The following is a 13,004-nucleotide window of genomic DNA, read 5'->3' as shown; positions in this document are numbered from 1 at the left end:
GGGGTTCCGGGAAGAACTGCGCAGCATCAGTTCCGCAATGGGTACAATCGTGGTGGCACTCAACCAGATTGTCACCACATTGCGGGACCATGTGGCCCCCCAAAGGGCCCCTGCCACTAGCATGGAGGAAGAACAGCCCACCACCTCCGCCGGCGCTAGTGGTCAGGAGGCCCCGACACAACAGCAACGGGCCACCCGGACCCCACCCCCTGCAGAACATGAACCACCCCGCAAGAAAGGCCTGAGATCTAGGAAGAAGACAGAGTAGGATGTCAAGACCCCCGCCATGCACGGATCCCCCCGGATGTCATCCCACTGTCCCACTTGTTCACCCTGTCCAACCTTGAACTGCCTCTGCTCCACCTTCCACAGGCATATGGACAATGCACCTGTGCGAACAAGAGTCTGGACTCTGCCATGGACATGCCTCCACCATCACCCATCACCCTTTTTGAACTATACACCAATTTTTGCACTTCAATAAACACAATTATTGCACAAAAACCATCTGGAGTCTGCTATTTATTTTTTTAAACCAAATGTATTCGATATAACCAACCAAAAATGTCCAATTACATTGTGATGACAACATACCAGTGTCACACAGCGGTAGTCCATGGGGAAATAAACCAGAGGGCACTCCGTGGGGACCAGATCACTGAAATAGGAAGGCAAATTCACAACTAAGTTACCATACATTGGGGTGAAAGGTCAGACAGTAGAGAGCCAGTACTGTTACAGATATAATAAAATGCAGGAGTAGATTCTTAACTGTGTGTTACTGGAAATACTGCAGTATCACTCTGTCCCTGTTGTCTGTGTCGTCCTCTTTGTCTTCCTCCTCTTCACTCTCCGCAGGCTCCACAGCGGCCACAACACCACCATCTGGACCATCCTCCTGCAGGAAAGGCACCTGGCGTCGCAAAGCCAGGTTGTGAAGCATGCAGCAGGCCACGATGATATGACACACCTTCTTTGGTGAGTACATTAGGGATCCACCTGTCATATGCAGGCACCTAAACCTGGCCTTCAGGAGGCCGAAGGTCCGCTCGATCACCCTCTTTGTACGCCCATGGGCCTCATTGTACCGTTCCTCTGCCCTTGACCTGGGATTACTCACTGGGGTCAATAGCCAAGGCAGGTTGGGGTAACCAGAGTCACCAATTAGCCACACACGCTGTCTCTGTAGCTGTTCCATCACATAAGGGATGCTGCTATTTCGCATGACGTACGCGTCATGCACTGACCCTGGGAACTTGGCATTTAAATGGGAGATGTACTGGTCAGCCAAACAGACCACCTGGACATTCATCGAATGATAACTTTTTCGGTTCCTGTACACCTGTTCATTGTCTTTTGGGGGGACCAAAGCCACATGGGTACCATCAATGGCACCAATGATATTGGGAATGTGTCCAAGGGAATAGAAATCACCCTTCACTGTAGGCAAGTCACCCACCTCAGGGAAAATGATGTAGCTCCGCATGTATTTCATCAGGGCAGACAACACTCTGGACAATACCCTTGAAAACATAGGCTGAGACATCCCAGATGAAATGGCCACTGTAGTTTGTACTGACAGCACCTGCAATAGAGGCGGAATCCCTGTGGGTTGGCGGATGGGTGACATCAGGTCTGGCTCCAGCTGGGCACACAGTTCCTGTATAGTGGCACTGTTGAGTCTGTAGGTGAGTATGACATGTCGTTCTTCCATTGTCGACAGGTCCACCAGCGGTCTGTACACGGGAACATTCCTCCGTCTCCTCGCAAGTCCCAGCGGACGGTGCCTAGGAAGGACAACATGGAGCACAGAGTCAATCAACCCACAGGTAAGTTCCCACAGCCTGCACAGTACACAAATCTCTCTGGATTGAATGGCTTGTATGAGTGTCGATGCAAGGCCTAGCCATGTGTGACGCAGTAGGAATTAAGCCATGTGGGCCCTTGAAATGGCGGCTGCCTGACCTGTGAAGTGTGACAATGTGAAGTGAGGTCATTGCGCTGGCGTGGCACGCCGTGGCGGTAGGCGGTCGAAGACCGCGGCGCAAAGCAGCATTGGTTAACATTGAACACTATGGGTTTCAGGAGCCAATGACGATGTGCGCCGGCGGTTGCGGTACGCACCGCCGCGGGCGTGACCGCCATTTTCTCTCTGCTTAATCACACGAGACATGAGCATCCACAGGAGAGGACCTATACTGCAAGTGCTGCTGTGACCTCGGTCTGGAAGTGACAATGGCTGCTGCGACTGGGGAAAGGGCCCCCGCCTTCAGTTCCGAAGAGTTGGAGAAGCTTGTGGACGGGGTCCTCCCCAGTATGCGCTACTCTACGGTCCTCCAGACCAACAGGTGAGTACACGGGGGCCAATGCATAGTGGGCAATGCCTGTGATGAGTGGGGTGGATGTACGATGGAGGGGAGGGGAGCGAATTACGAATGCATGGCACGACAGATGAGAGCATGTGCCACATGGCAAGTTTGGGGAGGGGGGGCCACTCACATCGAGCATGCAGAAAAGTGATGATGTTTCTTTTCCCCCCCTGTACATGTCACATAGGTCAGCGCCCATCAGAAGATCGATATTTGGCGTGCCATCGCCAAGGACGTCCGGGCCCTGGGGGTCCACAACAGACGGGACACCCACTGCCGCAAGAGGTGGGAGGACATCCGCCGCGGGAGCAGGAAGACCGCCGAGGCTCTGCTGGGGATGGCCTCCCAACCTAGGAGGGGTGCCAGTCGTACCTTGACCCCCCTGATGTCCTGGATCCTGGCGGTGGCCTACCCCGATTTAGATGAGCGCTTGAGGACATCACAGCAGACACAAGAGGGTGAGTACCAGCACATTCAGCTATATTTGCGCGCAGTGGAGGTGCCTGGGTGGGGGAGGAGGGCTGTGGGTATCCATAGGCCAGGGCGATTTCTGTAGGCTAGGCCCCTCCGTGAGGTATGGTCCTGTGCCCCCGCCCCCCACCTCTGTAGGGTGCTTAGTAACGCTATTCATGGACCTGTGTATTCTGTGTGGGCAGTTGTCGCCCATAGGCTTGTAGGGCATGTCCCAGTGAATGAGTAGTGTACCCCAAGTGCGCAGCGTAGTGCAGGGGGCTTCTGTGTCTGTCCTCTCCGCCAACGGTGTCCCCAATGCATGCACTCAACTTGTCTTTATTTCTCCACCCCCCTCCCATTTTCTTTGTTTTTCTGTGAATGTGTGCATTAGCATCATCAGGCGGAGGAGAAGTGGCATCGGCGCAAGAGGGAGCTGCATCTCACATGGCCCCGGAGGGCCATGCAACAGACTCAGACATGACCAGTGAGACGGAGGGCGAGGGGGGCTCCACCACGGGGACCCGTGCAGACGTCAGTGACACCGACACGTCCTCGGATGGGAGCTCCCTTGCGGTGGCGGCAACATCCGTGCCCACCGATACTACAGGTACAGCCGCCACCCAGCGCACCAGCTCCGCCCTCCCAGCAGCCCCTCGGCCTTCGGCCCGTGCCCGCACGGCCAGGAAGGCGGCCATCTCCTTCGCCCCAGGCACCTCAGGCCCTGCCCCAGTCACCCCTGCTGCCCTCAGTGAGGAGGTCATTGACCTCCTGAGGACCATCATTGTTGGGCAGTCTACCCTTTTGAATGCCATCCAGGGTGTGGAGAGGGAGGTGCATCAAAGCAATGCATACCTGGAGGGCCTTCATTCGGGTCAGGCTGCCCAGCAGCGATCGTTCAACGCTCTGGCCTCAGCACTGACGGCAGCGATTGTCCCTGTCTCCAGCCTCCCTCTTCTAACTCCCTCCACCCAGTCCCACTCCCCTGTTCCTCTGCCTATCCCATCCACACCTACAGACCAGCCTGCACACACCTCAACACCCAAGGGAACCTCATCCAGACATAAGCACCACAGAACACACAAGCATTCACACAAGCAACATACAGATGCAGACATGCCAACAGCCACTACCTCCTCTGTGTCCCCCACCTCCTCGTCTCCCTCCTCCCTCCCTGTGACGTCTACACTCACACCTGCATGCACACCACCATCAGCCAGTACACCCATCACCAGCACACCCTCCAGACCAGTCCGCACACGTGCAGTCACCACCCCCACTGCCATGTACACGTCCCCTGTGTCCTCTCCCAGTGTGTCTGTCACCCCCGCTTCCAAACCACACAAACGCAGGCAGGCACCCAACCAACAGCCATCCACCTCACGTCAGCCTCCAGCCCAAGCACCTGCACCCAAAGACACCAGACTTGACTCTCCTACAACCACATCCTCTTCCTCCACTCCCATACCCACTCCAGCTACCCTTCCCATTGCTCCTAAAAAACTATTCCTCTCTAAACTGGACCTCTTTTCTTCACCTGACCCACCCCCTCCATCTCGTAAGAGTTCCAAAAACACCTCAGCCACCACCAGCCCAGCAACTCCCAAGAACGTCGTGCCTGGTTTTTGGAGTCCGCCCTTTCCTTGGGCAGGGACATCGGCCAGCAGCAAAGGCACAGCCAGCCCCCCCCCTGGGAAGAGGAGCAAAAAACTGAAGAGCATGCCCGACAGGCCTGATACGCCTGCCCCCAAGGAGGGTAGCCTTGCACCGTCACCTGCCACATTGGGTAAGGGAGCCAAGGGCCATGGAGAGTCTGCCAAGGAGGGCAAGGGCAGCAAAGCGCAAAAGGCAGGGAGCAGCCGACCTGGCCATGAGGGCCCCACCAGCCCCATTCCGGGGGTATCGGAGGAGACCCAGGGACCCAGGACTCCATCACAGGAGGGCCCCGCAACGGAAAGGTCCGATGCTGACTGAGCGGGAAGTATTGGCCAGGTGTGGTTCACTCGAAACACAAGACAGGCACCGCTGAACAGGGCCCGCCGTGAGAAGCACCGCTGAACAGGGGCCCGCCGTGAGAAGCACCGCTGAACAGGGCCCCGCCAAGACAGGCACCGCTGAACAGGGCCCGCCGTGAGAAGCACCGCTGAACAGGGGCCCGCCGTGAGAAGCACCGCTGAACAGGGCACCGCCGTGAGAAGCACCGCTGAACAGGGCCTGCCGTGAGAAGCACCGCTGAAAAGGGGCCCGCCGTGTGAAGCACCGCTGAACAGGGCCCCGCCGTGAGGAGCACCGCTGAATAGGGCCCGCCGTGAGAAGCACCGCTGAACAGGGGCCCGCCGTGTGAAGCACCGCTGAACAGGGCCCCGCCGTGAGGAGCACCGCTGAACAGGGCCCCGCCGTGAGGAGCACCGCTGAACAGGGCCCGCCGTGAGAAGCACTGCTGAACAGGGCCCTCCTGTCAAGCACCGCTCCGCTGGGCCCTCATCTCAAGCACCGCTCCGCTGGGCCCTCATCTCAAGCACCGCTCCGCTGGGCCCTCCTGTCAAGCACCGCTCCGCTGGGCCCTCATCTCAAGCACCGCTCTGCTGGGCCCTCCTGTCAAGCACCGCTGGCCCATTGGCAGGCCCGGTTCTGTGTCGGGCAGGGCTTCACGAGGCACTCTGCCCACCATGCCTCCTCCATGACCAGTGGACTCTGTAATCCACCTGATGGACTGTGGCTTTGCACCCCCCAGGATGGCACAGTGGGCAATCCACCCACTGTAGAGACTTGAGAGACTGTGGCTTTGCACTCCCCAGGATGGCACAGTGGGCAATCCACCCACTGTAGAGACTTGAGAGACTGTGGCTTTGCACTCCCCAGGATGGCACAGTGGGCATGGAGGCCCTTCGTGGATCTGGCGTCGTGGACTCATGTGGCTGAGGTGCCCCCCCTTCCCTTCCCCCTGAGGTGCCAGTATTTTATTTTTGTGATGCCCCAGCAGTGTTCTCTCCAATGGACTCGATCTCGTGTGTGGGCTTTGCCCATGTGTTGCTGCACATTGGCCCACGGACATTTGAACTTTGCAAAACTGTGCCGGACTTTTGCTACTTGTATATATATAGTTCTAGATGTGTAATAATTCTTTATATATTGCTAAGTTCACTATACTTAATTATTGCTATAATATAGTTCTATTTTTACAATCATTGCCTTTTGTCTTTGCATTTTTGTTTGGGGGGTTTGGGGGTGTCACTCTGACTTTTTAATCTGCATTGGTGTGTAGGTATTTCGGTGGGGGTGAGGGTGGGGGTGGGTGTGTGGCGTATGTGTGTGCCCGTAACCTTTCCTCCTCCCCCCTCCCCTGTGTCGTAGGTGCAGTACTCACCGTTGTCGTCTGCGGCGACGTTCGTGATCCTGGAAGAAGAGCAGGAAGGCAATGGCTGGGAGGATGTGGAGTTCCGGTTCCATGCTGTCCCGATTCCGCGTGGAGTGTGTCGAGGTGAGCGTTTTCCATTGGAAATGTCTGTTTCCGCCGTGTTTTTGTCGGCGGGGCTCCCGCCCCGGAAAAGGTGGCGGATTGGTGAGTCGTGATAGGGTGGGCGGTACATTGTCTGCCGCCTGGCTGTTGGCGGTGACCGCCGCGCTGTTTGTTTGTGCCGCCGTGGCGGTCGGAGTGTTAAAGCGGCGGCCTGTGTTGGCGGTTCCCGCCAGGGTCAGAATTCCATTTTTTGGACCGCCAGCCTGTTGGCGGGTTGGCCGCCGCTTTAACACTGACCGCCAGGGTCGGAATGACCCCCTTATTGTGCAAAACGAAATGTTCGATTATCTGTTCTAATGAAGGGATTGAGGTGCAGACAAACAGTGATGATGAGGGGGATGATGGGCAGTTTTCAGAGTTGGAGACAGAGACCGTAAATGAGGAATACCCTTTGATAACCTTATTCCCAATGCTTACAGTGGCAGACTTACCAGCCGAGTTGCAGGGAACAGTGACAGAGAAGGTGTGGGACATGACAGGAAAAGAAGTGGGACTGATAAAAGGAGTAGAACCAGTTAGAGTACAGGTAACACCCAATGCAGTGTTTCCCCAGGTGCCGCAGTACCACATGGCACAAGATGTTCTTTGTAAAGCAAGGAGTTCTGAAAAAAGTGATGAGCAGCCCATGTAATTCACCAATAATGGGTCTGAAAAAGCCTTGTGGGAAGGTCCGAATTGTGCAGGATTTGAGGAAAATAAATGATATTGTGGTAAAGTGTTGCCCCATAGTGCCAAATCCAGCAGTAATCATGTTTCAGGTTCCGTGTGATGCAGAGTGGTTCACAGTAGTGGACCTGTCACAGGCATTCTTTTCGGTGCCTCTTCATGAGGACAGTCAATTTCTCTTCAGTTTCAAGTTCCTGGACAAGGTGCACAGTTTGTGCAGAATTCCTCAAGGGTTTTCGGAGTCACCATCCATCTTCAATCAGATATTGAAGAAGGACTTAGTCATTGGAACTGCCTTTCAGTTCGACTCTAGTGCAGTACATTGATGATTTGTTGATTGCGTCCAGAACAAAAGACGACTGCAGGTATGACACAATTGCTTTACTGAACCATTTGGGAAAGAATGGATATAAAGTGTCTCCAAAGAAGCTGCAGTACTGTCAAAAAGAGGTGAAGTACTTAGGGCACTTGATTGAGAAAGGGTCCAGGAGAATATCAAAAGAAAGGGTGACAGCCATACTGCAGATGAATCCACCGACAACAAAGAGAGATGTCAGAATGTTTTTGGGAATGGTGGGCTACTGTCACCAGTGGATTCCCAACTTCTCGATTATCTACAAGCCATTGATAAAACTAACAGGCAAGGAAGTTAAGGATGACCCGAGTACCATAATTCTGTCCGAAGAAGAGCTTGAGGCATTCATGGAATTGAGAGAGTGCATGTGCAGGGCGCCAGCTTTGGGTATGCCTGATTACACGAAGCCTTTTCTACTGTTTTGTCATGAACGTGATGCTTCTTCTTTGTCTGTCTTAACACAGGTCCATGGAGGTGCAAACCACCCAGTAGCATATTTTTCAGCTACTCTGGACCCAGTTGCAGCTGCCTTACCAGGTTGTTTGCACGCAGTTGCAGCAGTTGGTCAGAGCCTCACACAATGTGAAGGCATAGTGATGGGACATCCCTTGACAGTAATGGTTCCACATTCAGTTGAAATTCTGTTGACCCGAACTAAGACTCAGCACATGACAAATGCTAGGCTAACAAGATATGAGACCATTATACTGGGGTCTCCTAATGTTTCTCTCAAAAGGTGTACAATATTGAACCCAGCAACTCTACTTCCTATTGAAAATGCTGAGATTAGTAATACAGAGGAAGTGGAGCATGATTGTCTTGAGGTAACAGAATTAATTGCCCTTACTAAGGCATGCCACGCAGCTGTAAACCTGAAAGTCACTATCTATACTGATAGCAGATACGGATTTGGAATTGTACATGATTTTGGCCAATTATGGTCACAGAGGGGTTTCATGACCTCTTCTGGGTCACCAGTGAAAAATGGCAAACAAATGAAGGATTTGTTGCATGCGATTCAGTTACCTCTTGAAACTGCCGTGGTGAAATGCAATGCTCATGTCAAATCCCAAGACTTTGTGTCAAAGGGAAACGGCTATGCCGATCAAGTCGCAAGGTTTTGTGCATTAAACTGTATATCGTTCAAGGAACAGTGGGAACTATTACCTGAAACTGAAAATGAAACATGCCTGAACTTTGCATTAAGAGTGGTTGATACATTAGATGAGCTAAAATCACAACAGGGCCGTGCTAGCAGAGAGGAAAAACGCTCCTGGCAGAGAATGCAATGTGTACAGAGGGCTGACGACTTGTGGGTTTCACAGGAGGGGAAGTTGGTTTTGCCAAACAGTCTTTTGTCATGGTTTGCAAGGCTTTACCATGGTCAGGCTCACCTTGGAAGAGATGCAATGATCAGATTATTCAAAATTGATTGGTTCAATCCAAAATTCAGACAAGCTGCTGAAGTTACCTGTCACAGGTGCATCATCTGTCAACAGATGAATGCAGGAAAAGTGACTGTGGTAACTTTGATCCACAGGGAGAGCTGTAGGTCCGTTTAGCAAGATGCAGATGGATTTCATTGAAATGCCTGTGTGTGGAGGCTTGAGGTATGTGTTGGTGACTGTGTGCGTTTTCAGTCATTGGATTGAAGCATACCCTACACGTAGGAATGACAGTCTCACAGTAGCAAAGGTGTTGCTTAGGTAATTAATACCACGGTTCGGATTTCCAGTCTCTTTAGAATCAGATAGGGGCAGACACTTCGACAATGAGGTGATTTAGCTCTTGTGTGCTGCCTTGGACATTGAGCAGAAGCTGCATTGTAGCTACCGCCCTGAAGCATCAGGATTAGTGGAACAGGTGAATGGTACCTTGAAGTCGAGAATGGCAAAAATGTGCTCAGCTACCAATATGAAGTGGCTAGATGCATTGCCCTTAGTGCTGATGTCAATGAGAAACACACCCGATAAGAAGACAGGACTATCCCCCCATGAAATATTGATGGGCAGAGCTATGAGGTTGCCCGCAGTACGTGCAAATGCTCTTGTGAATAACACGGATGATATGGTGTTGGACTACTGCAAGGGTCTGGCTGATGTGGTCCGCTCTTTTTCCGACCAGGTGGAGGCTAACACATTGCCACCGATCAGTGATTCAGGTCACACCCTGCAAGCCGCTGACTGGGTGGTTGTCAAGAAACACATGAGGAAGTCGTGTTTGGAGCCACGTTGGAAGGGGCCATATCAAGTAATACTGACAACAACCACTGCTGTGAAATGTGCAGCCGTTCCAAACTGGATATATGCCAGTCACACAAAGAAGGTAACATGTCCGACTGATGAGGAACTTGAAGTTTCCGACTCAGCAATTCCAGAAAAGGAAGTCTCAAGGCCAGAGAATATTCAAAGGGGAACTGAGACTGAAGGCGAGCCCACTGAGGACGGCTTAGTCCCTCAAACAGTAAACGAGTTCGAGAGAGGTGACAAGGAGCCTATCTCAGTAGAGGCAGCAGGAGAACTAAGTCAAGGAGAGGTTCTCCCAGAAGTAGACGGATACGGGTTAGAACTTGAGCCCGTTACAGACCCTGAAGACGAGGAGGAAGGAGCAGAGGGAGGCCAAAGAACATCAACTCCTCCTGAGACACTTGCAGGTCCGTCAAGAGAAAACACCATAGCACAAGAGGAGGGTGCTGTTCAGCGTGCTGAAAAGCCAAGCAGGAAGAAAACGCATAAAGGTGATAACTGGCCAAAGAAACAAGTTGCAAGAGAAAAGGTCGTCCCAGGTGACACAATTGAGGAAGAAATTGATACAACCAGAAGGGAGGATCTTAGTGAAGGAGAGTTGCAAAGCGACCGCAGACTGAAAAGAAAAAGAGTCACGAACAGAAGGTACACAGGTCCTGAATGGACATATGCGACGACATCTGAATGGCAAAAAGAATTCTTAGCATTCTGTTTTGATCGAGAGGTACCAGGCCAATATTACAGCACCTGAAATCAATCAGAGAAAGAGACTGTGTTAAAATTGAAATTGAAAGCTGAAAAGCTGAGAAAAGAGACTGAAAAATTACCGGATGTGACACTGATAACCTAAATTGACACTGAAACCCGATTATGACAAGCTGCTAACCTGATTTGACAAAAGGGTCCTGGGGTGAGTGGAAAGCTGTAAATACTCGCAGAAAGAAAGAGAGACTTTGAAAAAAAATAAAAAAATAAAAGAGCTTTAAAATCGTCCTCAAAGTTGATTGTTTGTCTTATGTATTCTGCTATCTGATTCTTTACAGATCATGGCTTACACTAGAGGTAGTAGCAAGAAGGGTAAAGTGTGTGGTTGGTTGAGTATTATATACTAGGTATTGTGTGTGCAATAATAATTATAGGTGTGATTGTGGGAATGCCTTGGTTGGATAAAAGGGTGACTAACAATGCTTCAAAACCTGAGACTGCTACACTAACACTGTGGGAAAAGTTTGAGCAGGATACAAAACACTTGCTTGAGGGAACTAATTCAAAAGGGGAACTTTCCACTAATGTTTTCTATTGCTTGCTGAATGAGTATATTGATACAATGGATGCAAGAAACTGTTACGTGTGCACAAAGATTCCTTCATCAGTACAAGAAGGGGTCACTTATCAAATTATGCCTCTAACCTACGGGATAAGCTGTAGTTTGCTACTAACAAGATTCTATGACCAGGAACATGTGCAATATTTTTATTCAAATCTAGAAGTAGTGTTTTCTTTTGTGCCTGTGATTGAGTTTCTGAACAAGTTAGCTAAAGAGCATAGCATAAAGTTAGTTAGAGGTTTCTTTGAGCCGACACTAACCTTTGGCACAGCCTATGCGCATCGCAATAATTTGACCTGTCTACTAACCCCTGTAGAGAAAAGCTTCTTAGATCACACTGATGATAGACGCAAAGCACTGAAGGAAAGATTAGAAAAGGGGTTAGAAAAACGGACATATGCAAATGATTATGCTTACACCGCAAAAAAAACGCAGGGCAAATTAGCTATAGATGCATTACATGAAGGAAGGCTTTGTATATATAGGCCGAAATCTGATCATGACACTTTATTTGTGGGAACGAGTGAATGCAGGCATGTGTTTTTGTTTCAGAGTAAGTGCACATTTATGTTAAATGGACAAGATCCAGCGATCCCTGGGATCTATTACATATGTGGACTTAATGCTTATTACCGTCTCCCTAAGGGATGGTATGGGACATGTTATTTGGGAATAGTTTTCCCAAAGATTTACCAGATTGATGACTTAAAGCAAATACCTAAAATGTCTGAATTGCAACATGCTAGACAAAAGAGAGAGACAGCGGCTACTGTCGTTGGTGACATATTTGGAGCCATAATTCCTTCACTGGGGGTTATCTTGAACGCCATAAAGATTCAAAAGTTGTCTACTATTGTGGATAACATGCTGACGAATTTCACAGGAGCTATACTCCTGGTGGATACTGAACTTGCTGCGGAAAGAGCTATGACTCTTCAAAATCGGCTTGCTTTAGACATTCTTTTAGCAAAGAGCGGCGGAGTCTGTAAGATGTTTAACGAGCATCATTGTTGCTCGTTCATTCCTGATAATAGTAAAATGATTAGAGGTATGCTTACTAACCTAACTAGAGATAGTGCAGATTTGAAGGAGCTGAAGGAACCTGGAGTTTGGGAGAAAGTTGGAAAGGGAATTGCCAGAGTAGGGAGTTGGTTTAGCAATATTTGGAATGGGGTACTTGCAAAAATATTAGGAGGTCTATTAATTGTCCTGATTTGTTTATTGGGTTTATGGGGAGCATGCAAAATCAATGAAAGAATCAAAAGAAATTTAACAAAACGAAGCAAAAGAAATGAAGAGAATGAAAGGGAGAAAATGTTTAATGAAATTTGGGAAAGTTCACACAAAGGACAAGATGTTGAAATGCGCATTATGCGCAAAGTGAAAAATTTAAAGTGAAAGGTCAAAAGGGAAAAGTTTGTGTGATGACTAGGGTCATCAGAGGAGGGACTGAGAGAGCGTAGTTCATATAATCAATAATTAACATGAAATGTTTATGAACTAATGTAAATGATGCCGCATAGAAACTGTATTAACATGTTTTGCTAAAACGTGACCTTGAAATGTGACCACGGGGAGTGGCCGCCAATGTATACGGGGACTAATGAAACTGAATAATAATGGTGAAATGTTTATTAAAATTGTGATTTTACATTAATGTTGAAAGACTAAGGGGGTCATTCTGACCCTGGCGGTCCGAGACCGCCAGGGCTATAATGACTGAAAGCACCGCCAACAGGCTGGCGGTGCTTTCTTCCCTATTCTGACCGCGGTGGTAAAGCCGCGGTCGCACCACCAGGGCCGGCGGTTTTCCGCCGTTTCTGCCCCGGCGGCGATAATCCGCCAGGCAGCGCTGCCCTGGGGATTATGACCCCCTTACCGCCAGCCTGTTTCTGGCGGTTTTCACCGCCAGGAAGAGGCTGGCAGTAAGGGGTGTCCTGGGGCCCCTGGGGGCCCCTGCACTGCCACTGGCCACTGGGCATGGGCATGGGCAGTGCAGGAGCCCCTAACAGCGCCCCGGCCAGCTTTTCACTGTCTGCATAGCAGACAGTGAAAAGCGCAACGGGTGCAA

Source organism: Pleurodeles waltl, chromosome 8, assembly GCF_031143425.1.
Source record: "Pleurodeles waltl isolate 20211129_DDA chromosome 8, aPleWal1.hap1.20221129, whole genome shotgun sequence".
NCBI lineage: Eukaryota > Metazoa > Chordata > Amphibia > Caudata > Salamandridae > Pleurodeles > Pleurodeles waltl.
Note: the sequence above shows the minus strand (reverse complement) of the source record.